Raw genomic sequence first — 23,845 nt, 5'->3', positions numbered from 1 at the left:
AAGTTCAGGGAAGTTCTGCTGAAGTTCTGGGAAGTCCTGTCGACATTCTGGGAAGTACTTTTGAAGTTCATGGAAGTCCTGCTGAAGTGCAGGGAAGTCCTGTACACATTCTAGGAAGTACTTTTGAAGTTCAGGAAAGTCCTGCTGAAGTTCAGGGAAATCCTGCTGAAGTTCAGGGAAGTCCTCTCAATGCTCAGGGAAGTTCTGCTGAAGTTCAGGGAGGTCCTGTCGACATACTGGGAAGTACTGTTGAATTTTAGGGAAGTCCTGCTGAAGTTCTGGGAAATCCTGTCGACATAGGGGGAAGTACTACTGTTGTAGTTCAGGTAAGTCCTGCTGATGTTCAGGGAAGTCCTGTCGAAGTTTAGGGAAGACCTGTCAACATTTTGGGAAGACTTGTTAATGTTATGGGAAGTCCTGCTGAAATTCTGGGATTTCCTGTCCACATTTTGGCAATTACTGTTGAAGTTCAGGAAGTTCTGCTGAAGTTCAGGGAAGTCCTGTCGACATTCTGGGAAGAACTGTTGAAGTTCAGGGCATTCCTGCTGAAGCTCTGGGAATTGCTGTCGACATTCTGGGAAGAACATTTGAAGTTCAGAGAAGTTCTGCTGACGTTCAGGTAAGTCCTGTCGAAGCTTAGGGAAGTCCTGTCAAAGTTCAGTGAAGACCTGCCGAAGTTCAGATAAGTTCTGTCGACATTCTGTGAAGTACTGTTGAAGTTCAGGGAAGTCCTGCTGAAGTTCAGGGAAGTCTTGTGGACATTCTGGGAAGTACTGTTGAAGTTCAGGAAGTTCTGCTGCAGTTCTGGGAAGTCCTGTCGACATTCTGGGTAGTACTGTTGAAATTCAGGGAAGTCCTGCTGAAGTTCACGGAAATCCTGTCGACATTCTGGGAAGTACTGTTGAAGTTCAGTGAAGTCCTGTCGACCTTTTAAGAAGTACTGTTTTAGTCCCGGGAAGTCCTGTTGACATACTGGGAAGAACTGTTTAAGTCAGAGAAGTCCTGCTGAAGTAATGGGAAGTCCTGTCGACATTCTGGGTAGTACTGTTCAAGTTCAGGGAAGTCCTGCTGAGGTTCTGAGAAGTCCTGTCGACATTCTGGGAAATACTTTTCAAGTTAAAGGAACTCCTGTCGACATTCTGGGAAGTACTGTTGAACTTCTGGGAATTTCTAGGAACTAGGTACTGTTCAAGTTCAAGGAAGTCCTGCTGAGGTTCTGAGAAGTCCTGTCGACATTCTGGGAAATACTTTTCAAGTTAAAGGAACTCCTGTCGACATTCTGGGAAGTACTGTTGAAGTTCATTGAAGTCCTGCTGAAGTTCAGGGAAGTTCTGTCGACATTCTGGGAAGAACTTTTGAAGTTCAGGAAGTCCTGCTGAAGTTCAAAGAAGTTTAGCAGAATTTCAGGGAAGTCCTGCTAATGTTCAGGCAAATTTAGCCGATATTCTCGGAAGTCTCACCGACTTTCATGGAAGCCCTGACTTGGATCAGGGAAGTGCTGTCTCAGTTCAATGAAGTTCTGTTGAAATTCAGGGAAGTCCTGCCGAGCTCCAAAGAATTCTTGCTGAAGTTATGCCTAAGTTCAGGAAAGTCCCGCTCGAGTTCAGTAAGTCCTACTGAAGTTCTGGGAAGTCCAGGATGTGTTCAGGGACATTTTTCTGAAGTTAGGAAAGTCCTACCGAAATTCACGAATGTCTTGTCGGGGTTCAGGCAAGTCTATATTCATTAAATTTCTGTTGAACTTCAGGAAAGTCCTGCTGAACTTCATGGAAGTCCTTCTGAAATTCAGAGAAGTCCTTCCGACATTCAAGGTAGTCCGGTCAAAGTTCAGATAAGTTTTGCCGATGTTCAGGAAGTTCTACCAATGTTCAGGAAACTTCTGTCGACATTGGGAGAAGTACTGCTGTCATTAAGAGATATTAGATATTCTACCGAAGTTCAAATGAGTCCTGATGAACTTCAAGGAAGTCTCGCTGATGTTCAGAGAGGTCCTCCGGAACTTGGAGAAATTCCTGTTGAACTTGGGGAAGTCCTGCCTACAATCAGAGAATTATTGTTGAAGTTTAGGGAGGTCCCGCTTATCTTCCCGGAAGTTATGCCGAAGTTTAGGAGAGTCTTGCCGACAGGACGGCATTTTTCGTAAAAAAAATTGATTCCGTTTTTTAATTTCTCGCAAACAATTTCACACATTTTTACCCAATTTTTCCAGTTACAACTAGAATTAATGTGAAAATTTTGGATAAAGTTTAAAAAAAATAACATCAATTGGGCTACAAAATGGTGAGTTGACAACCTGGAAGGAGCGGAATACCTAGCCCTGGTCCTCACAAGTTCCTACTTCACGCCTCCTCGAGTCATATGATAACAAAAGACTACCAGCTGAAACATGGACACAGCTGGTTGGCGTAGCCTGGGCAATGTTGCCAGTCCGGCAATAGCAAAGTGAAGAGGTGCGACGCGAACACTGGCGCGGTAACCATAGTACGGTGATAGAGGAAATGCTTCACCAAACCTGAGCGTCTGCTCACCATGGAGGTGCGGCTCAAAACGGCGTCTGTTCTCCATGTTAGGAGCGGCTGATCACCGTCCTAGTGCCAGCGTGGGACTCTAAACAGAGCTGTGCACGATGGTCCCCCGGCGAGACAGGGGGTTGGGGCAGGCCCAACAAGCCGCCCTGGAAAAAAAACAAAGTTGCAAATACCGAAGAAAGAAATACGGATCGGAACAATCGGCACAGACCTACGCGACGAAATAAGGACTACGATTGGAAACTCGGAACATGGAACTGCAAATCGCTCGGCTTCCCGGGTTGCGATAGGTTAATCTATGACGAACTTCAACCACGCAACTTCGAAGTCGTAGCACTGCAGGAACTTTGCTGGACGGGACAAAAGGTATGGAAAAGCGGGCATCGAGCGGCTACTTTCTACCAGAGCTGTGGCACCACCAACGAGCTGGGAACCGGCTTTGTAGTGCTGGGTAAGATGCGCCAACGCGTGATTGGTTGGCAGCCGATCAACGCGAGGATGTGCAAGTTGAGGATTAAGGGCCGTTTCTTCAACTACAGCATCATCAACGTGCACTGCCCACACGAAGGGAGACCCGACGACGAGAAAGAAGCGTTCTATGCGCAGCTGGAGCAGGTGTACGACGGCTGTTCGCAACGGGACGTCAAAATCGTCATCGGCGACATGAACGCTCAGGTAGGACGGGAGGCAATGTATAGACCGGCAATCGGGCCAAACAGCCTGCATGCCGTATCGAACGACAACGGCCAACGATGCGTGAACTTTGCAGCCTCTCGAGGTATGGTAGTTCGAAGTACCTTTTTCCCCCGCAAGGATATCCACAAAGCCACCTGGAGATCACCTGACCAACACACAGAAAACCAAATCGATCACGTTCTAATCGACGGGAAATTCTTCTCCGACATTATCAACGTCCGCACGTACCGCAGTGCGAACATAGATTCGGACCACTACCTAGTTGCAGTATGCATGCGCTCAAAACTCTCGACGGTGCATAACACACGTCGAAGTCGAACGCCACGACCCAACATTGAGCAACTACGGGACACCGGAGTTGCCCAGGACTACGCGCAGCAGCTGGAAGTTGCACTACCCACGGAAGAGCAGCTTGGCGCAGCTTCTCTTGAAGATGGCTGGAGGGACATCCGTTCAGCCATAGGTAGTACTGCTGTAGCGGCACTAGGTACTGCAATCCCGGACCGAAGAAATGACTGGTTTGACGGCGAATGCAAACTGTTAGTAGAGGAGAAGAATGCAGCACGGGCGAGAATGCTGCAACACCGCACGAGATTGAATGTGGAGCGATACAGACAAGCGCGGAACAGACAAAACTCGGTTTTCCGAAGGAAGAAGCGTCAGCAGGAAGATCGAGATCGCGAGGCGATGGAAAATCTGTACCGCGTAAACGACACACGGAAGTTCTACGAGAAGCTAAATAGTTCGCGCAAAGGCTACGTGCCGCAAGCCGATATGTGCAAGGACTTGGACGGTAACCTTCTCACGAACGAGTGTGAGGTGATTGAGAGGTGGAAGCAGTACTATGACGAGCACCTCAACGGTGAAGCAGCAGAAAACGAAGGTGGCACGGCAACAGACCTTGGAGCACGCGCAGAAGACGACAGGCTACCAGCCCCTGATCTTCAAGAAGTTGAGGAGGAGATCGGTCGGCTGAAGAACAACAAAGCAACTGGTGTAGATCAACTACCAAGTGAGCTATTGAAATACGGTGGTGAAGCACTGGCTAGAGCGCTGCACTGGGTAATTGCCAAGATTTGGGAGGAGGAGATATTACCGGAGGAGTGGATGGAAGGTGTCGTATGCCCAATCTACAAAAAGGGCGACAAGTTGGATTGCTGCAACTACCGCGCGATCACACTGCTGAGCGCCGCCTACAAGGTACTCTCCCAAATTCTATGCCGTCGCCTGTCACCATATGCAAGAGAGTTCGTGGGGCAATACCAGGCGGGATTCATGGGTGCCCGCGCTACCACGGACCAAATTTTCGCGATTCGGCAGGTTCTGCAGAAATGCCGCGAATACAACGTGCCCACACATCATTTGTTCATCGATTTCAAATCCGCATACGACACAATCGATCGAGATCAGCTATGGCAGATTATGCACGAGTACGGATTTCCGGATAAACTGACGCGATTGGTCAAGGCGACGATGGATCGAGTGACGTGCGTTGTTCGAGTATCGGGGACACTCTCGAGTCCCTTTGAATCTCGAAGGGGGTTACGGCAGGGTGATGGACTTTCGTGTCTGCTGTTCAACATCGCGTTAGAAGGTGTGATCAGAAGAGCTGGGATAGACACGAGTGGCACGATATTCAGGAAGTCCATCCAGCTCCTTGGTTTCGCCGATGACATTGACATTATGGCACGGAACTTTGAGATGATGGCGGAAACGTACATCAGACTGAAGGCTGAAGCTAGACGGATTGGACTTGCCATCAACGCATCAAAGACAAAATATATGAAAGCAAGAGGTTCTAGGGAAGACAATGTTAGCCTCCCACCCCGAGTTCAGATTGACGGTGACGAAATCGAGGTGGTCGATGAGTTCGTGTATTTGGGCTCACTGGTGACCGCCGAAAATGATACCAGCAGAGAAATTCAAAGACGCATTATGGCAGGGAATCGTGCCTACTTTGGACTCCGGAGGACGCTCCGGTCGAATAAAATTCGCCGCCGCACGAAGTTGACTGTCTACAAGACGCTGATTAGACCGGTGGTCCTTTACGGCCACGAGACCTGGACTATGCTCGTGGAGGACCAACGCGCCCTTGGTGTTTTCGAACGGAAGGTGTTGCGTACCATCTACGGTGGAGTGCAGATGGATGACGGAACGTGGAGGAGGCGAATGAACCACGAATTGCACCAGCTGCTGGGAGAACCATCCATCGTCCACATTGCAAAAATTGGGCGACTACGGTGGGCTGGGCACGTCGTAAGAATGCCGCACGACGACCCAGTGAAAATGGTTCTAGAAAGCGACCCAACAGGAACAAGAAGAAGAGGCGCGCAGCGGGCAAGGTGGATCGACCAAGTAGAAGGTGACCTGCGGACCCTTCGCAGACTACGAGGCTGGCGAACTGTGGCCATGGATCGAGTAGAGTGGAGACGACTTCTTCGGACAGCAGAGGACAACAAGGCCTTAGCCTGATTGGTAAGGTAAGGTATCAATTGAGTTTAAAGGTTATTAACATCAAATTTACTTTTTGAGGTCAAGAGCATATTACAGCGAAATAATAGTTGATTTTATGAAAATCATAGTAAGTTTGTTTTCATATGTTCCTTTTTGAGCTTTTATACAGTGCTTTTTTGTACATTTCAAAGGCTGCATTGTGGTTTGTTCTTTACTGTTTCAAGGATTTGTAAACCCTTATATACTTTTATAGATACACTTAACTATATTACCGCTCATTATCACCACTCAGAATGCAAAAGTTTGTTGTTGCGAATACGTTGAATTTCGAATTTGGCCATTCTTAGCGATTTTTTTTTATTTTTTTATTTGAGGGGGATAGAAGGAAAGGGGTGTAAGTGATTTTGATCGATTTTCTTCATCGACTTTCTCTTTCGTTAATAACTCAGATGTAAACACATTCCTTGATGCGTTTGCCGTTCTGGATGCTAGATGAGAACCTCCTTTATCAAACTATCTGGCAGCAATAGCGCGAAATTTGTGTGTAAAGCCATGGTTATCAGAAGAGAAAGTCGATTAAGAGAATCGATCAAAGTCACTTACACCCCTTTCCTTCCAAGCCCCTCATTTGAAATGATGTTGTGAATTGATTTCAAATGTTGTCCAAACAATTGCATAAAAAAGGCTTCACTAGGATAACAGGTTTTAAAAAAAAATGGTCGATGGGAACAAAAGATACAAAAAAATCGAAGTGCGCAGAATTTTCTTTTCTTCTCCTACCTTACCATCCAGCTCCGTGGGATATAAGGGGGCCGCGGTGAGTTGCTGGCAGGGATGTGGAGTCAGATCAAAATTCACCGACTCCGACTCCTCTGATTTGAAAATTACCGACTCCGACTCCTCGACTCCGACTCCGATTCAGACAAAATACAATAAAATTTGCGTCAAAAAAATTTGGTTGATTTAATTTGTATAACAAAGGGGTCATCCATAAATTATGTAAGGGAATAGGGGGGCAGGTAGGTCTTAACATTTCTTACGGTTTCTGGCAACGGGGAGGGAGAGTTGACATTTTCTTACATACGGTTTAATAAGCGGGAAAAAAAATTAGACGTTCAACGAGACGTTGTCTTGGACTTAAAGATGATTCCTAGGGGGTTCAAATCATTGGAAGCATAAAATAAATTTCAAAATATAACCGTTCGATTTTGGCACGGTTCGATTTTTGCAACACAAAATTTTCGGGCTTGTTGTCAAAATCTAACGGGTACTGTACCTGGGGTTTCTGCAACTGAAGGGGATTCGCCATACATCGATCAAGAAAGAGCTGCAGGAAAAGTTCTTGTATCGTATCAACCGTGTTCTGAGGTCGTTCCTCCCGGCCGGCACAAGATGAAGGCGATAAAAATGTTTGCCGTGCCCTTGTTGACCTACAGCTTCGGGGTGATAAAGTGGACCAACACTGACTTGGAGGCGATAGAACGAGCAGTACGAGTGGCGTTCACTAAACATCGCATGCATCACCCAAAGTCAGCCGTCGAGAGAGTCACCTTGCCAAGTATTAAAGAGGCGTCACCGATATTCAAGCGTGTTTCCCAGATCTAGCATTTGCGGAGATACTTCGTAGAAAGCCAGAGCCGTCACGAAGTCTACCGTGCTGTCTGTGAGGCAGACCCCGGGTTCAGTGCCCTGCATCTGGCGCAGGAGGATTAACAGCTGAGCTGCGACTTGAAAACTGTCGAAGATAAAGTCGCATCGTGGAAGCTGAAGAAGCTGCATGGGACGCATCCCCATCAGTTGGAACAAGCGCATGTCGACAAAGTGGCTGGTGCGAGTTGTCTCCTCTTCCTCTTAGGTTGCTGCTGGATGTTAAGCATTGGCAGAAGCGGCATACCTCGTTCGGCACAAAGATGTCGCTAAGATTGTGCACCAACAACTTGCACTGAAGCGCAACTTAGTAAGTCCCTTGAGGAGTTGGAACTACGAAGAGAACTGAACAGCATTCAGAAAGCAGTGATTCTTGGAACCTGTCCGGTGGTTCCATCATAACTGATCCAACCGAAGCACACAAATTACGATATAAATCAACCGACGAATGATATTCACAGAGCCTAACCCCCTTGGCATAAAGACAGCCAGAAATTTTCTAGCAATTTTGCTCAGAAGTGCCTAAACTCTATAATAATAATAATAATTTTCGATACACATATACATATTCTACACATACACATACACATATTCTACGCAATACACTATTTCTTCAGCACTAAGTCTACGTAGAGCCGCCACGCCAAAGGTTATCGCACTGCATGCACTGGTTGCACTTACCCGTACGATTAAAATCGATTCGCACGATGAAAAACAATCAAAACGCGAGACCACCAAAAGCGAAAACTACCGCACTGCCACGGACTGGAATGAAAACTAATTAGAATCGAGCCGAGCCGTCACTCTTCCTTTTTTTGCCTCGCTGGTCGCTGATGCGGAGCACGACTTACGAGCACGAGAGCTTATTCACGCATTTTTCTCTCTTTTCCGCTTCGTTCGAGCAAACTCTCGCGAGAACCAGCAAAAAGTTTCTCACTCAGCCCGACGGCAGCCCGTGAGCCCGATGCTCTTCTTAGTGGGACGCCACTAACGTCTTCTCTTCTCAGTGGGTAAAGTTGCTCCGAACAATTTTCCACTTTCAATTACGTTCCTCTCTCTTCATTCCTTGCCAGATATGCTCTTCTCTGAAACTCACCCAAGAGACCAGCACTCCCTACACCCAAAGCCAATTTTATGTGCCTGAGTCGCGACGGGGCTTTCGGTCAGCCTAGATGTGCTGTAGTTTGGTGGATCCGTTTATTTTCTCTGTTCGCTTCATTCGCAGCTAGCTAGCGCTTGTTCTATTGTTTAGTGCAACATAAGTTCATAGTGTTCGCCGTCTGGCTATCAGCGGAAAAGGAAGATGAACCAATTGTAGTGTTTTTGAAACTAGCGATGCTTTCCCGCTTTCGTTCTTTGTTCTTGCTTGCACACGGAATTTCCTCGCTATGCTGAAAACTAACTACGCTCATAACAGGATATAAAAATAGTACAACTTCCGTTCTGTTGCTGATTTGATGTGCTTTGATTCTTTAGGAAGATGTGTCATTGGATTGTGGGTCCAATTTATTGGGCAGCATAAAAGACGGCTTATGGTTGTGCGCGAGACAATACAGGAAGTGGAATTTCAGTGCGGTCCGTTTAATAACCGCTGCAGCAACTTGCCGGTGCAAAAAGGAAGTGGAATCTATTTGTCAGAGCTCACGGAAGACCGATGAGTGAGAGCAGAAGAAATCTTGATAAATTGAACCTAAACTTGCAGACGGGTCGGGCGGTGGTTGGTTTGGGCCGAAGTGGAAAAAGTGCAATTTATTTTATGTTCATATCAGTTATGTTTCTTTACTGTCAGCTGCTGGAAAAAAAAACAGAGTAGGCATTTGACGAAATTGTAAAGAAAAAAGCAAGCGACCTTCGTTAAACGCTGCTATATAGACATAGGAGTAGCAGATTCGTCGTTCTATTAGACGTGATTTAAGGAAATAAGCGTGTTTTCAAGGTAAGAATCTAGTTTCAGGGCATAAAACAGATGATAAAAGAAATCATTCTTCTTTGTAAGCAATCTGTATTTTTTGCTGGGTTCTTTTCCATCATCACTCACATGTCAGTCGTCAACAACACAAGTAGATTCTGTTGCAGTGGAAAACATCTTTGCACAGTCAACAGTAGGGACGAGGGAAAGCAAACTGTGTTAATTAAATCAATAATGAAAGAGCTGAATGAACCGCGTCGTGCATGCCATGCAAAAACTTCAATTTGCGCTTACTCTTTGAACGTTTCCACGGTTACATGCTATCTTATCACGAAGATACAATCTAATCAAATTTGAAAATTAATAAATGCACCGTAGGAAATACCATTCCATGGAGGTGGTGGTAGACAGGTTTAATTCCATCCATTTGGTATAAAACATTGTTTTATGGTGTTATGGAATCATAAGATGTTTAATGATATTTTATTTTTTTAAGTTAGAATAACAGGTTGTAATGAATATGTTGTACAGATAAAACCTGCCACTTTTGCTTTCAAAGAGTCACAATCAGCGATTTTCTCATCTTTTTTTTTCTTCTTATCGGGATTTTTAGCCGTAAACACACAAACTTTTTAACTTCTTATTGTTACTTACAAATACAAAATATAATTACAACACCTTATGATTTCATAATACCATAAAATATTATTTTATGCAACATTTATAGAAGCAACCAGATTGTGTCCTTAATACGCATGCTAGCAGCTTATCAAGTTCCTTCAATGCTATCATCTTGCATAACATTCAATGACATCAATCTTTCGTGTTACCTGGGATCACGTATGAGCACTGCAGTATTTAGTGCTGCGTAGTTTGATGACGGAGTGTTACAAGCTCCAAATTGCTTAAAAAATCGAATACTAAACTTAAAACCATTACATTTCTGCCAACTGATAGCTTATATGTAGCGTCACGTCACTTTTGAGAAGGCTTATTTTTTACGATAAGATATAGACTTAAATTTAGCACTACGTTTTTTCTAAGAAGCGTGACTCCACAATAATGAAATATATTTATTAAGCTAACCTTTTTAGGCTGTTAACCATATTGATCAGTGATTAACGATTGCAGTGTGATGATACTCAAGTATTAACCAAGCGATTATCGAATTTATATTCAACTTGCAAGAATTTGAGTATACTGGAAAATTAAACATGTAAGATGAAGATAAAAGCACAAATGACAAACGAGCACGTATTATATAGCAACAAATATAATCATGTAGTGATCACTGTTTTTTTGAAAACATGAAATCACATTTTAATACATTCATGTCTTGTTTTACACGTGAGATATATACAGTGTAAAAAAACCTACAAAGCTTTTAATTTTTAACATACTAACATAAAAAAAAAGATTTTAGTGCCTTTCGTAAATGTAACATGCTATGGTCCATAAAGATATATTTTTAAAATTACTGTATTCATTCCAAATATTGTGATTTATTTTAAAGTATGTCATTCGATTCATAACGTATAAATAGCCCGATGTGGCAATTTTCCACCATATTTTGGTTTACAATGTGATAAATATCACTTACTCAAAGGTTGATAGATATACATGGTGATTCGGAGTAACTGCACTTAAAAAACGGATATTTGGAAAGTTTGCATGAATTTTTGATATCAGTACATTTCACATATACTACATATATAACCATCAACTTATCATACTTAAATAAAAATATCTGTCACCAACATTAATCACAGCTGGCACCAAGGGTGCCACGCACGTTTAAGTTCCAGCACTTTTGGAGTCCTGGCGATGCGTTTAAACCCTGATTTTGAACGGATTTTCCAAGCATGGTTCCTTTGTTCTCCTATAATGTTGCGAAAAATAAATGCTTCATTTACTCGATGAAGTTCCAGCTTCTAAAAGAGAACGCACAAATTTATAACATCCTCTAGTTGAATATTAGATGAGCCGGAAGATGTAAGCATACATTAAACTTCCGTTCAGATTCGTCATATTTTTGGTTTACAGTACTTTTGTGAAAAAGTACTCAAAAACTTAATGCGAATTCGATTCAGCATGATAACACATCCACTCATTACTTTTATATAATCAAAACCCTTTTTTAAGCTATTTTCACTAGAAAATTTCATCAATATCCGATGTGTTTTCAATAAACTTGAACTTTCCCATTAAACACAGGGAAGTAAACAATGAAATTATCCGATTGTTGTATAGTTGGAAAAATAAAGCTACATTTAAAATTCTTTCAAATATGTATGAAAGTGTTATATCGTCAAAATTTTAAATCGCGATACGAATGGACACTTGTGCGCTACTTGCAATGACTTCATCAGAAAACTTAAGCTTGTACGATCAGTAAAACAGATATTTGTTCCCAAATACCAACTCTCGATAACATTTTCAAAATGACGTAAGGCAAGTTTGCTGTAATTTTTATGTCGATATATTTCAGATTTGTCTATAAAATTTTCCATTAAAGTACTGGATATAAAGAAATAACATTGAATTTTTTCCCAAAAAGATCGAAGAGCTGTAATTTTTCTGCATTTGCATCAAAATGACCGAAATATTTTATAATACTTGATCAAATTTGCAAGATTTATCACCATAGGTTTGCCGGAGTCTGTAAGAGCCTTCAGCAATTTTAGTAAAAGGCTATAAGGCTATAAGCATACATTAAGGCTATAAGCATACTATACTATACTATACTATACTATGCCGGAGTCTGTAAGAGCCTTCAGCAATTTTAGTAAAAGGCTATAAGGCTATAAGCATACATTAAGGCTATAAGCATACTATAAGCATAGTACCTTTTAGAAATCAGTTATTTATTAATGGTCAATAATCCAAATTAGCTGAAATTTTACTCATATCATCAGCTTTCATATACATTTATAAAAAAATACAGATATAGAAATTATTTTGGTCAAAAATTATTTAGGTTATATTAAATTTCCTTATCATTCAAATGAAGTAGTTACCAAAATATGATCGAAACTGTTTTTATACTGTGGCCAAGTTTTAGGTGGCAGATTAAATCTATTGAGAAATGAAAAAAAAAAGCTATTTTGCTTAATCCTGAACCGTTTAGTTTTATGACGGCATTAATTGTGGAAAAGTTGCCTGGTTAAAGTTAAACATTTAAATTTGTTTATTTTCGATAGCTTTGTTCTTAAGTTTGTTGTGTGATCATTGCAACGAGGTTCTACTCCAGCGTTGGGTCAACGAGTTGGGTGACATTGACCCCTTGGAAGCTACTCAGGAAAGTGTCTGGAAAGTGTAACTTAGAACAATATTAATTTGCAGCATGGTTCTGGTTTCAGTAGATCAACGATCTACCTTTGTATTCTCTTAATGCTATCCATATAGTTTTGACCAGTTGCTTCTAACTTGAATCTATTGCTAAAACAAAGCTGGAAGCATGAATTTTATGATTTCATTGGATTGAACGGATAATATAAGTTGGAATTGATTAAATTCTGACTAGTGCTAAAACCTGTCATTTGGCACAACAGAATATTGTGTATTCAGGTTTATACGGGCCTTATTCTTAAAAAGTCTTAGGCTTCTTCCTATCACACCTTTTGTGCATAAATATACTTTTATTTTATTTTGTGTCGAATATCTATAAACCAATGAAGGGTCAATCTCTTGTAACAAAACCAATCATTAGAATCAATGAAACGCACATTTATGATAGAATCAGATAGAATCATTATTAAATTTTAGCATACATACATACCTTGACATATTTTTTTTTTGATCTTTTAGTAAATTTTGCATATAATTTTATTAATATTTTATTTTATTTAAATATATTATTTTTGTTACAGTCAATTAGCATTAGCATACGATACAAAAGATTTAATATTACTTGCTCGTTTTGCGTAAAATAATCAATATTTATTTTACTTGTAATTAGCTTTGAAAGTTTTTTTCAAGTTTTTTTTTGTGATCTGAAATTTTTCCAGTTTTGTTAGAAGTTTCGAAGCTAACGCATGTTCACAGGCCTAATAGAAAGATAGGCAGAAAAAGTGTATCATGAAGAATGGTTGCATGCAGGGTTGCTTCCACTCACTTACTATAGATGAATGATTTTCGGAGTTTTGAATTCGTTAGATGTTGTAATGGAGATTTGTGTTGTTGGATGCGGGAGGAGATTGGAGGGCGGGTGTTTGACGCATAGAGCCTGTCAATTTCGCTTTCAGAGTGTCGCAGTCAGTGGTTTTATGATCCGTGAGCGCTCGCGATTCGTAGAATCGTTGATTGTGACTGCCAGTGGATTTGGCGGGTTTTGTGTGACGGACGCTTGATTTTTGGTCTCTTCTTGTGTCTAACATGTTCAGAGTATCATTATAGCGTCTTATGGTTTTGAGATTCCTGGTTGCGTGAAATATATTTGTGATAATATCTTTTTGAGATTTTAGTAGTTTGTAGTTTATATTTTATTTCTTTCATGTAATCATCGTAAATAATAGTTATTCAATAATAGTTCATCCATATATTCGTACTTTGACGCGAAGCGCTGTGGATTATGAGATGCTCGATGACCCTGGAGGGATCGATTTTGCTTACTGAGCAGAAAATCATGAATTTAACCCCAAGCTCTTCCACAGCACAATAAATCGCCACCATCATTTGTATATTTGATATTGAACATTAACCTCGGAAACTATTTGCATATCAAGCGAAAACGTAGTTCTGTATTGCCGCGAAGCGTTATGGTTCTGAGATGCTCGATGACCCTGGAGGGATCGTTTTTGCTTACTGAGCAGAAAATCATGGGTTTAATACCAAGCTCTCCGTCATGACTCTTAAAATTCATGATCACTAAACAAAATGAATATGTTCTTTCGATAGCTGGCTATCGAGAAATTAAATAAACAGCAAATAAACACTACATACTTTTGGTTGCATCTCCAACTTGTGGTGAATCCTAACCGAATACCCTACCCAACCCTCCAACTCCGTAACACTTATGAGGGTGTCGCTAAGTCGGTGACCTCTCGTTAAGTAAATACTACATCAACATTTCCTTCCCTATCCCTAGTTATGGTAAAGATGGGCGTGGCCGACAGTCATGCTTCTGTTACTCTTGTTTAGATTGGAACCAATGTTTACTCCCCAGCATTATTCCTAAAAATAGTCTAACTGAGAATTTCAGAAGAGACGTGAGTGTCACTAGTATCCAATCTACGAAGTATATCATAACAACGCTAACGCTAACGCTATACCTTGACATATTTTTTTTTATGGAACAATTCAGTATTTTATAGGGAACACATAACTTTTTTAGGGAACGTTTTATCCTTCTTTTTGATCATTTATCTTATTTATGGAGAATATTTTATTTTACTTATTTATCGTGCCTCCATTTTTTATTGAGCGTTTCAACTTAAGGTGAATCGCTGTGGAAGTTTTATTTCTGCTTAATCTCATTTACACCTCACAATTTCAAAAACACAAATATCAGCTCTCATGAAATATACAACAAGGAAATTGAAACATCCAATTTCAAGAGCGGTGTCGCAACACCTTCCGAGATTTTAGCTCTTGAAAACTTGAAATGATAGGGTCAGCAATCATGACGGCTATCTAAGTACTCTTCAAGGAATCACCTTAAGTCATGTGCCTGTTTTTTTTTTAAAATTATTTTGAACTTAATGGGCATAAGACCATTTTGCCGTTTGAAACTGTTTTTATCGTTGGATAAACTAGTTTTCAATTCCTACTACCCATCGCTAGTGTGCTAGTGCTATTAACTTCAAACTATTTTCCCTATCGGATTGGACCTCCTTACTACCCCATGTTCATAATTCGTCATACCACAAAGTAGAAAAAACCAAAATAAGCATAATCACCTGTTCACTTGCTTTTGCTACGGTTGTACCAGTAGTGCACAGTGTTCGCTAGCTTATCTTAGCGCTGTTTTCGTTGACGCCACTGACTTCACTCTGACATTCTCTGACTAATTTATCATTTCAAGCTTAAAATTTAAAAAGGACGCATGTAACATTTTATAGGAAATGAGAAACATTTAAAAGCAATGCCCACATGAGATTATTGAATCCTTTTCAATAGTTAATGTTTTTTAAATCTGTTTCTACTATTAGTTGGATAAAGGGAAGAGAATTTTGAAAAATGTTGAGTTTTCGCAAACACGCACAAGGTTTTTGATAAATCAAAATTATACATCTTTTCCTTGTTTGCTTCTCACATACACCTTCATTAATTCGTCGGTATCACATCTTGATTGTTACATACGTCGATTTGACAGACCGGTTTTCATATGCGTCAGATCAGATACACCGGTTTTTGTTTTGCAGTGAAGATACGTCAGTAACTTGGAAAGAATTAAGGATACTTTGTGCAGAAGCAAACTGTTGTGATTCATCAAGCTGCACCAGGCTGCACTCAAAAAAAATATTTAAAATATTTATTTTAGTTTAAACATATTTAGCAGTAGCTAAATCCCGTGAAAATCCATTTTGTATCTACTTAGAAACAACTTGACGCATCTGCTGATTGAAAATGATTACTTTGTTTTTTCACATATGACGTTTCACTATGAGCGTATCTGCAGTTTTTGTGTCATCATCAAATTTTAATCCTTAGTCAATCATGCTCTTGCATGCTCATGCTCATGCTCATCATCAAATTTTAATCCTTAAATGCACGATTTTTTTATTTTACGGTGAATATGTTTCTTGTGATATATAGTGCGCTAACTGTTAAAATGTTGTTTCACCATTTTTAAAGACAAACATAGGTATGTTGCCAAATGGAAAAAAAAACTATGCATTTAAGAGTTAACAGTTAAGTCATATTGCCAATAAAAGGGTGTATCAAAACCATTTTAAAAACGATGAAAGAAGACCACATAGGGCGTTCATTAAATATATTTTCCATAAATCATTAAAATTTCAAACCTTTTTTTTTCATTAACTTGTAGGAACAGCATGTATTTTATAATTGGTAAGAAGCAACACATGAATTTCATTATTTTTGCAACTTACGTCCTTTGGACAAGTTATGCTTGATTTGTCCATAGCACCTGCTCACGTGAAATTGGATTAGTGGGTGACAGAAGTCTTAATTCCCGACCGCTACTTATCTATTGATATGGCATCGGTCATGCGAGCCGTCTCGCTTTTGCTTTTCTCACGCATATGACGTGCTCTATCGATTGCCACAAATCGAAATAGCCCTAGTAACGGAAGCAAGCTCAATCATATGGTAGAGTGAGTTGGATTTTTTTTTTATCATTTCGCAAATGCTACACTGCTTACAAGCCAATTTTACGTTCAGTGTGCACTCGCTTTTTATAGTGGCACCAACATTTGCTCTTTTGGTCGACTTATAGTGACTTTTCTCTAGGGATGTTCTAGAAAAATCCAATACACCAAAGTTAATTATAATGTCAAGAAAATTGTATCTTGGTATAGAATTGGGTTCTTTAAGGGTATTGAGGTATCTGCATTAAAATGGAACCAAAATTCAAGATTTCATCCATGTTGGTACACTGGAATTGTTCTAAATAAGTACGATAACATAAGGAAAAATCACCATCTTAGCGCCCTCGGAGGGACTTTATATGCACAGCAAAAAAATAATTTTGATATCACGTCAAAGTGGATGCACTACAATCATGTCGAAAATATGGTGTAATATTACTTGCTAAAAAGGACAAAATTATCATTAATACAATGCATGAACTGACATTACGCTGCTTTTACTGCATTTGTTTATTTATGTGGTCATAAAAATTACATGAAATTTTCGACATGATTGTAGTGCATCCACTTTGATGTGATATCAAAATTGAATTTTTTGATGTGTGGGAGCGAACTGTCAATTTGTTAGTTTAGTGTCAAACAATGATGTTATTATTTTACATTCAATCTTGATTTAACAATTGAGGTTAAATTCTATGCGATCGAAAAAAAGAATCGTTGTTCTCAGAAAACGGTGCTTTTTCAGGTGATATTTGAAAACCGATAAATGTTCCAAAATTAAAGAACCCAATTGTATCATTCCACAATTTGTCATGATCAGCCCTAAATTGGGCCGCATACCTGGAGAGTGCACCTACATGTTTGGGCGGCTGAACAAATTGGACGGCTTTGTGGACCAATGAAGCAAGATTAATTACATGCTTTCATGAACTTGCAGTGGAACCATCAGAAGTGTAGTTGTCTGCGTTGGTTGCTTCTGCTACATGACGCTCGGGATGGATAAACTGCTAGTCGTTGTTAGCTGTTGAGGCGGCTGGTTATTGACTTTATGCGCTGTCATGCAAAATGTCATGATATCGTGGGGCGCTTCGGACGTAGATTGATTTTTACGCACCACTGAGCATATCGAGACACGGCGTACAGATAGGACCGAACAGGTGAATGGAGGACGCCTGTTGACCCCTTTTAGCCTTAGCGCAGCACGATGGAATTCGGTGGTTCCAGTTTAGCCCAACACCACCGTTCAATAAAGTCACCATCATCATGCTGCCACCGACGATGGATACAGTTAGAAGTAGGTGCGCAAAAAAGTGTGTGGAAATAAACACCGTAAAACGATCGAAAATGGTGATGCCTTAGGGCTCATACAAATGAATGATTTGTGTACCCAGAGGCAAGGATTGATCAACAAGGTGATGTTATGGCAATCTCTTGACGTGACCTACAGAAATCAGCGAGAGTCTGCTGTAGCTGCATTATGGAGCGTTGTGCGGTGAATCTAATCAAATAGCTTTTGCGACAATGTTAACTTTATGTTAATTTCAGTATTGAAAAGTATGAACGTGCACATGCTAGGAATCTTTCCGCACAAAACTTGACACGATAGCGAGATAAAGTTGTTATAATGGAGTGGTACGTGGTTGTACAGTAAGTTCGATGTTTGTTGATTGTTGTTTCAGGATACCCTGATCCAGCCCACTAAACATTAAATACACGCCATGCTCTGCATTCGTATATAAATCAATGATTAACTGTGTAGCATTCCTTATGTCCCAGCATAACAGTGGAAATTCGTGATTTTGAGGAAACCACAAATTCCGTGAAACTTGAATGTGGCCGCGAAATGCTGCGAAGTTTGTTGGATTCAAAGGGAATTAAGAAATCAGTGTCAAGCTATGCATAAGATATAGAAAGAAGCATGACGAAGAGAGGCGGGGCAGGATTTGATTTTTTATCATTTTCATATGAAATTGATGCACCCTTATATTTCATGTTATAAATGAAATTAGACTGCTAAACCTCCGAGAATATGAATATTGTACCATCCAACTGGATTTTGAGTTATTCTCCTTAGTGGAATGATCTTAACTGATACCGTAAAACGGGGTGAAGTTGATCATTAAGGGGAAACTCACCGGCCCAAAAATAAAAAAAATATTTTCGGTACGTTTTTATTTTTCTAAAAATATTGGGAAAAATTATTAAAAATCCAAGAAAATCAGTTTCTTCCTTAGATTTTTGTCAAAAATTATATGCAAAAAATTTTTTTCTATCCCATCATGAAAAAAAATTGGACTCTCAGAAAAACCGAAAAGTTGATGTTTTGTGGTTTTTTGAGTCCAACTTTATGCCATAATGACTTATAAAACATGTTTTTGCACGTGAATTTTCTTTAAAAAATTAGAAAAAATGTGATTTTTTTAGATTTTTGATACTTTTTTTCAATATTTTTAGAAAAATCAAAACGTAATTTTTGTTTTCGGAGTGGTCTGCTTCCCCTTAAGGTGAAGTTTATTTATATACCGATCAATTTTCGTTTCTCAGCAATACTTTTTCATGATATTGCTAGTTCTTTTCAAACATATCCGTTACCAAACGATGCATTCTTCCACCCTACAAATACAATTTAGTGGAAGTGATAAATATGCAACTTTTAAGTGTTTCTAAAAGGAGTTTATGAAACTCATATATGTTTTCTTGAAGAATATTAACCTTATTAGATTGTAAGTTTGATTAACCTTGTGTTTAGTTTGTATGTTGTGTGTGTGGGTTTTTTTTTTAATGTTTGCTTTGTAATAATAGTAGAATTACACTGCTGATATCAAGTTGAATAGGAATAAGTTCATGTTTTAGGAATAATGAAATAATTGTATCGTAAATCATATTTCAAATCTCCTTCTCCCTCTCCCCATCCATGAAACTGTAGATCTTCACTAACCTCGAGACGACCGCTTGTACTCGGAATTAGCATTTATCCTGGTGTTGTGTTCGGTGAAATCAATACACTTAATTTTGGGTCGCTGAATCCGAATTTGAAATGGGATTTTGTGTATGTGTATGTGAAAAACTTATGTTCATTGCCTACATTTAGGCGTATTTTTCACTGTTTTATAACAAATGCAGTTTTTCGTAAACCATAACTTTTGTTGAAAGTTTAACACTAGATTCTTCATTAGCGAACACAACTCAAGTATAAATGCTAACTTCTGAATATTGCATTGCATAAAACCCTGCATGATAAATTTCACCCCAGAGTTGATAATTTTACCTTTTTTTCCTAATTTCAAAGCGAAATTTGTGCATTAAACATTTCAATCCTTTAAATTTGTCGAACCTTTGTCGAGCCAATAAAGGTACAACTAATGCCAACACTGGAGCTGGAGCTGGACATATAAGTTTAAAATCATTTTTTTAGATTATTTTGATGCAAATCAAATATATTTTACATCGTTTTATTGTTCAGAATACTTTTAACTTCAATTCAATCTTGGAGGCGAACCAGCCTAAGGCTGAAAGCCTCCTAAATAAAGCTAAATAATAATAATAACTTCAATTCAATGATATCAGTTAATATGTGAAAACTAGCTAGTTCCAAAAGTTAGGTATTATTTTTGAATCAAATATAGCTATCAAATCAAATCAAATCTTTTAATAGGTACATTACTCTGATTAGAGCACACGGCAGAATAAAACTGCATCTATCTAACACAATGGGGTTATTTCAGTACATAATTCGACACCTTGTTTTATTCAATAATGAACACTCTTATATAGCCGTTATTCGATAAATAGGCTTATTTATGGTTCTGAATTGTTTGTTGGGTGTCATACGGGAATCAATCGTTCAGAAGCCACAAATATAGTTGCTAGGGTGGTTCAAAATATCGATTTTGCTCCACTAATCTCAATCGATTATCAATCAGGTCCTGATCTTTCTCCTAAAATTTGGTCGGACCGGCCAACAAAAATTTAATAACAAAACCTACAAAAGTTCTATACATCATTTTGCGAAATGCTGTTCAAGAAAAAAGTAAGAGGCAAGCGAATGTAAATGAATGCATGAAATGAATGCAAATGATTTTCCATGCCTGGCTACAACTTTACTCAAAACCACTTTTTGATTAAACGTCAATAATTAGTTAGTGATTGATTTCGAAGCCGATAATTTTCTGATATGATGAATCGACTGCTTTCGGGGCAACACTGCATCTTGTACTGTGATATAGTAGCCTGGATTTGATATGTTTTGCCCTATTATTCGCGTAGTCTACCAATGTTGTCTGCTGAGCAGTTGGTTTGCCGTGTCTGAAGATTATCATTTTGCTAATTAATTAATAATTAATAATCCTGACGTTCAGCTGAACTGTAGTTTTTAGCAAATTAGTAGCTGCGAAAATTTTCTGTAAGTACAGATAGCAAGCTACACGTAAAACATGATGGTGAACGACTAGGATGCGGAAAATAAAAAATTCGCTTTTCCCATACAAACTTCCAAGGGCCATTGCATGGTAATGTAAGGGGCATGGTGACTAAAAAGCAACCGCTTTTGCTTATTGAGCAAAAGATCATGGGTTAGAACCCAAGCCTCGTTACATTAGGGAGTTGATCTATCTCAGGAGTCTATTGTAGAAAATCCTAAATTATAGAATTCGGAGAAACGATTCGGAAAAGTAATACATATGTTTAAACAAAAGTGACGTGCGCTTGATCTGGTTCGAAAGACATTGATAACTGCTTTCGGGGATGTTATTTCATTTTAATAGCTTTTTGTAACCGATAATGAACGATCGTCGGTCGAAGCTTGTTGTGATGTAAGGGGCACGGTGGCCTTAGAGCGACTGTTTTTGCTTACTGAGCAGAAGCTCGTGGGTTAGAACCAAAGCTCCATTACTGAGTTGATATGGTCGCGTCATTTGCTTACCAGGCTTTAAAAGATCGCATCAGTTTACAATGTAAACCCAGATCTAACTCACCCTGCACACTAACAAAAACGTCCTTCTCGTGACAACCGTGGAGATGCAGAGGTGTACTCGGTCTTTAGTAAAAACGGGTGTTGAAATAATAATCCTATTTTCCCGATGATCGTAAGGACGTGGCCAGCGCCGTTATTGACCTTAAAAATAAGGATTCACTGGATTTCACACACTGAGAATATATTGCTAATCCCAAGCCCCATTCATATGATTCTTTGTGCAAATGTAGCTAAATCTGTTCAATCACGAAGTAACAACTACTGAAATGTATGGTCGTCAATGCTTATGCTCATACTCAGAAACTTCCAAGGGCCAGTGCAGTATGAATTCGTGACCAAATGGCTTCAAATTTTGCGAGAATGATCAAGATACATTGAGTTTGGTGGAGTAAAATCGATATTTTGAACCACCTTAATAGTAACCCTTCTTACATATCGTCCAGTAATGTCATCTCATAGAAAGTTTCGTACCATATTTTAAATTATTATATTAACAGTAGAAACCAACACGTTTAGCAAACATGCTCGGAAGTCGAATCGATGTGTGGTGTTCGACAAAGTTCTACGTAGGTTGTCCAATCTAAGTTCGAGGTTTGGCCGAAATTGAGGTATTTTAGAATTTTTTTAAATTTCCCATACAAAATTTAAAATTATGCCGCAAATCCAGATCATAACCGAATTCGTTCAAATTTGGCACAGTGATTCGCCATACAAACTTGAATTGTCATAACACCCATATTGTAAAGTATCTGAAACTTTTGACAACTGAAAACAACTATCTTGCCTACCAAAATCACTATATGTAGAGCTAGAAATAAGAAATTAGCTTCACTTGTTTCTGTTTTCTCGCATTTGACAGCTTTTGCCAGCTAGCCATTGCACAGTAATTCAGGAATGAAAACTAGAACAACTTTACCATATAGTGTCTTCTGTGAAGTTGTCACTCATAATAAGGCCTTTATTTTCATGAAAGTTGTAAATAGAGTGGTCCTTAAAATGACGAATGTAAAAAATAATCTTTTTTAGTTTTGATTATATCATGATAAAACCTTCTTGAAGGAAACGGAATTTCAAGAAACTTTGCTGAATAAGCTTTAGTGGTAAAACTTATAATTATTTTTCTTTATCTTCTCAGTATCTTTTCTACATCTTTCCAGTGTCTATTAATTATTCCAATAACAGTTATTTTGACTCAAAGTCGTTTAACGGTTTTAATTATTTATATAGCAGTTTTTATGACTTAAGGTATGGTGTCTCATCAAAAATAGTTTTTATAGAAAAACTCTTTTATTTAAAATTGAAAGTGAACATGTTTTGCTACATATCTTTTTAATAATTAAAAATCACAATTTACTAATTCTTGCCAATGTAAGCATTGTTCGCCCTTATATTGGCAATTTCTCAGCGTCACGCACACACATGGCGTGTTGTTTGTTTGTTTTAATTTATCGGCTGCTTGCTATCGACAGAATTGTCAGAAATGGGTTGAACACGTTTTTACAACGCTCCAACTTTCTCAGGTGAGTGTGACTATTGTCGGCAGCCTCTTTTTCTTCGGCCAACTTTTCATTTGAATTGCATGTTTACCAGGTGTTCTATTATAGGCAACTCGAAATCAGCCTTATTTTATGTTGGGTATATTTCATTTTATTTGGTATAGCAGGTCTGCTCAGTCATAAGAATGTAATTATATTGAAGCTGAAAGACTAAGGAATCATTTAAATACATTAAGCGAAGTGTTTTTGGTGAGAAAATACAGTAACATTATCGTTTAAATTTTGGTTGCCGAAAACAGTCAATGGGTGACGAAGCCATCATTTACCCTACTCGTTTAATTATATAATAAAAAGTTTACGATCAATTTTCTATAAAAATAAATATATTTTAATTGTTGATATCTTCAGTTGGAGGAAGAACAGGAATACAAATCTTGCAGCAATCGAAAGGTGATTTTTCACTGCACGTACATGACATAAAGGAAAATCGTGCAAGATCCATACCTTTATGATTATGTCAATAAACATTATTTTTTTTCATGAAAATCGGTTATAATTTTCCAACAAAAAAAGATTGCTTCAGCAAAACATGACAATTTTGGATGGGTCTAGAATACATAATTAATGAAAAATCAATCAAAATCTTGCGATAGCAGATTACTTATAAATACAACAAGAGCAAAAAATCATCGGCGTGGCTTAAATTTTACCAACGGCGGCGCGGCTAATTTTTATTCGGCTTGCCGGGTGATTTACATCGGTGGCGTAAGAAAATAACCTGCGGCGGCAGCGTGCTGCAGCTATGTCTTATTGTCATATGCATCAGTTAGTTTTGACATAAAATCGAATCACCGAAGACGTAAAATTCAACT

At 39.0% G+C, this 23,845-nt stretch overlaps 1 protein-coding gene across 3 annotated transcripts in view; it reads left to right on the top strand.

The window, feature by feature from the left end:
• The window catches only part of LOC135704438 (uncharacterized), a 175,008-nt gene that overhangs the window by 43,515 nt on the left and 107,648 nt on the right, over window positions 1-23,845 (top strand). Inside the window, exon 1 of one of the 3 annotated variants that reach the window (XM_065225903.1) lies at window positions 8,481-9,261. The exons of the other annotated variants lie outside the window; for them this stretch is intronic. The gene's annotated coding sequence lies outside the window, so the exon portion shown is untranslated. Of the gene's footprint in view, window positions 1-8,480; window positions 9,262-23,845 lie in introns of those variants that run through there. 3 annotated transcript variants of the gene reach the window in all.

Source organism: Ochlerotatus camptorhynchus, unplaced genomic scaffold (assembly GCF_037179485.1).
Source record: "Ochlerotatus camptorhynchus isolate MF236.1 unplaced genomic scaffold, CSIRO-AGI_Acam_v1.1 ptg000240l, whole genome shotgun sequence".
Lineage (NCBI taxonomy): Eukaryota > Metazoa > Arthropoda > Insecta > Diptera > Culicidae > Ochlerotatus > Ochlerotatus camptorhynchus.
Note: the sequence above shows the minus strand (reverse complement) of the source record. Positions and strands in the feature narration are given on the sequence as shown.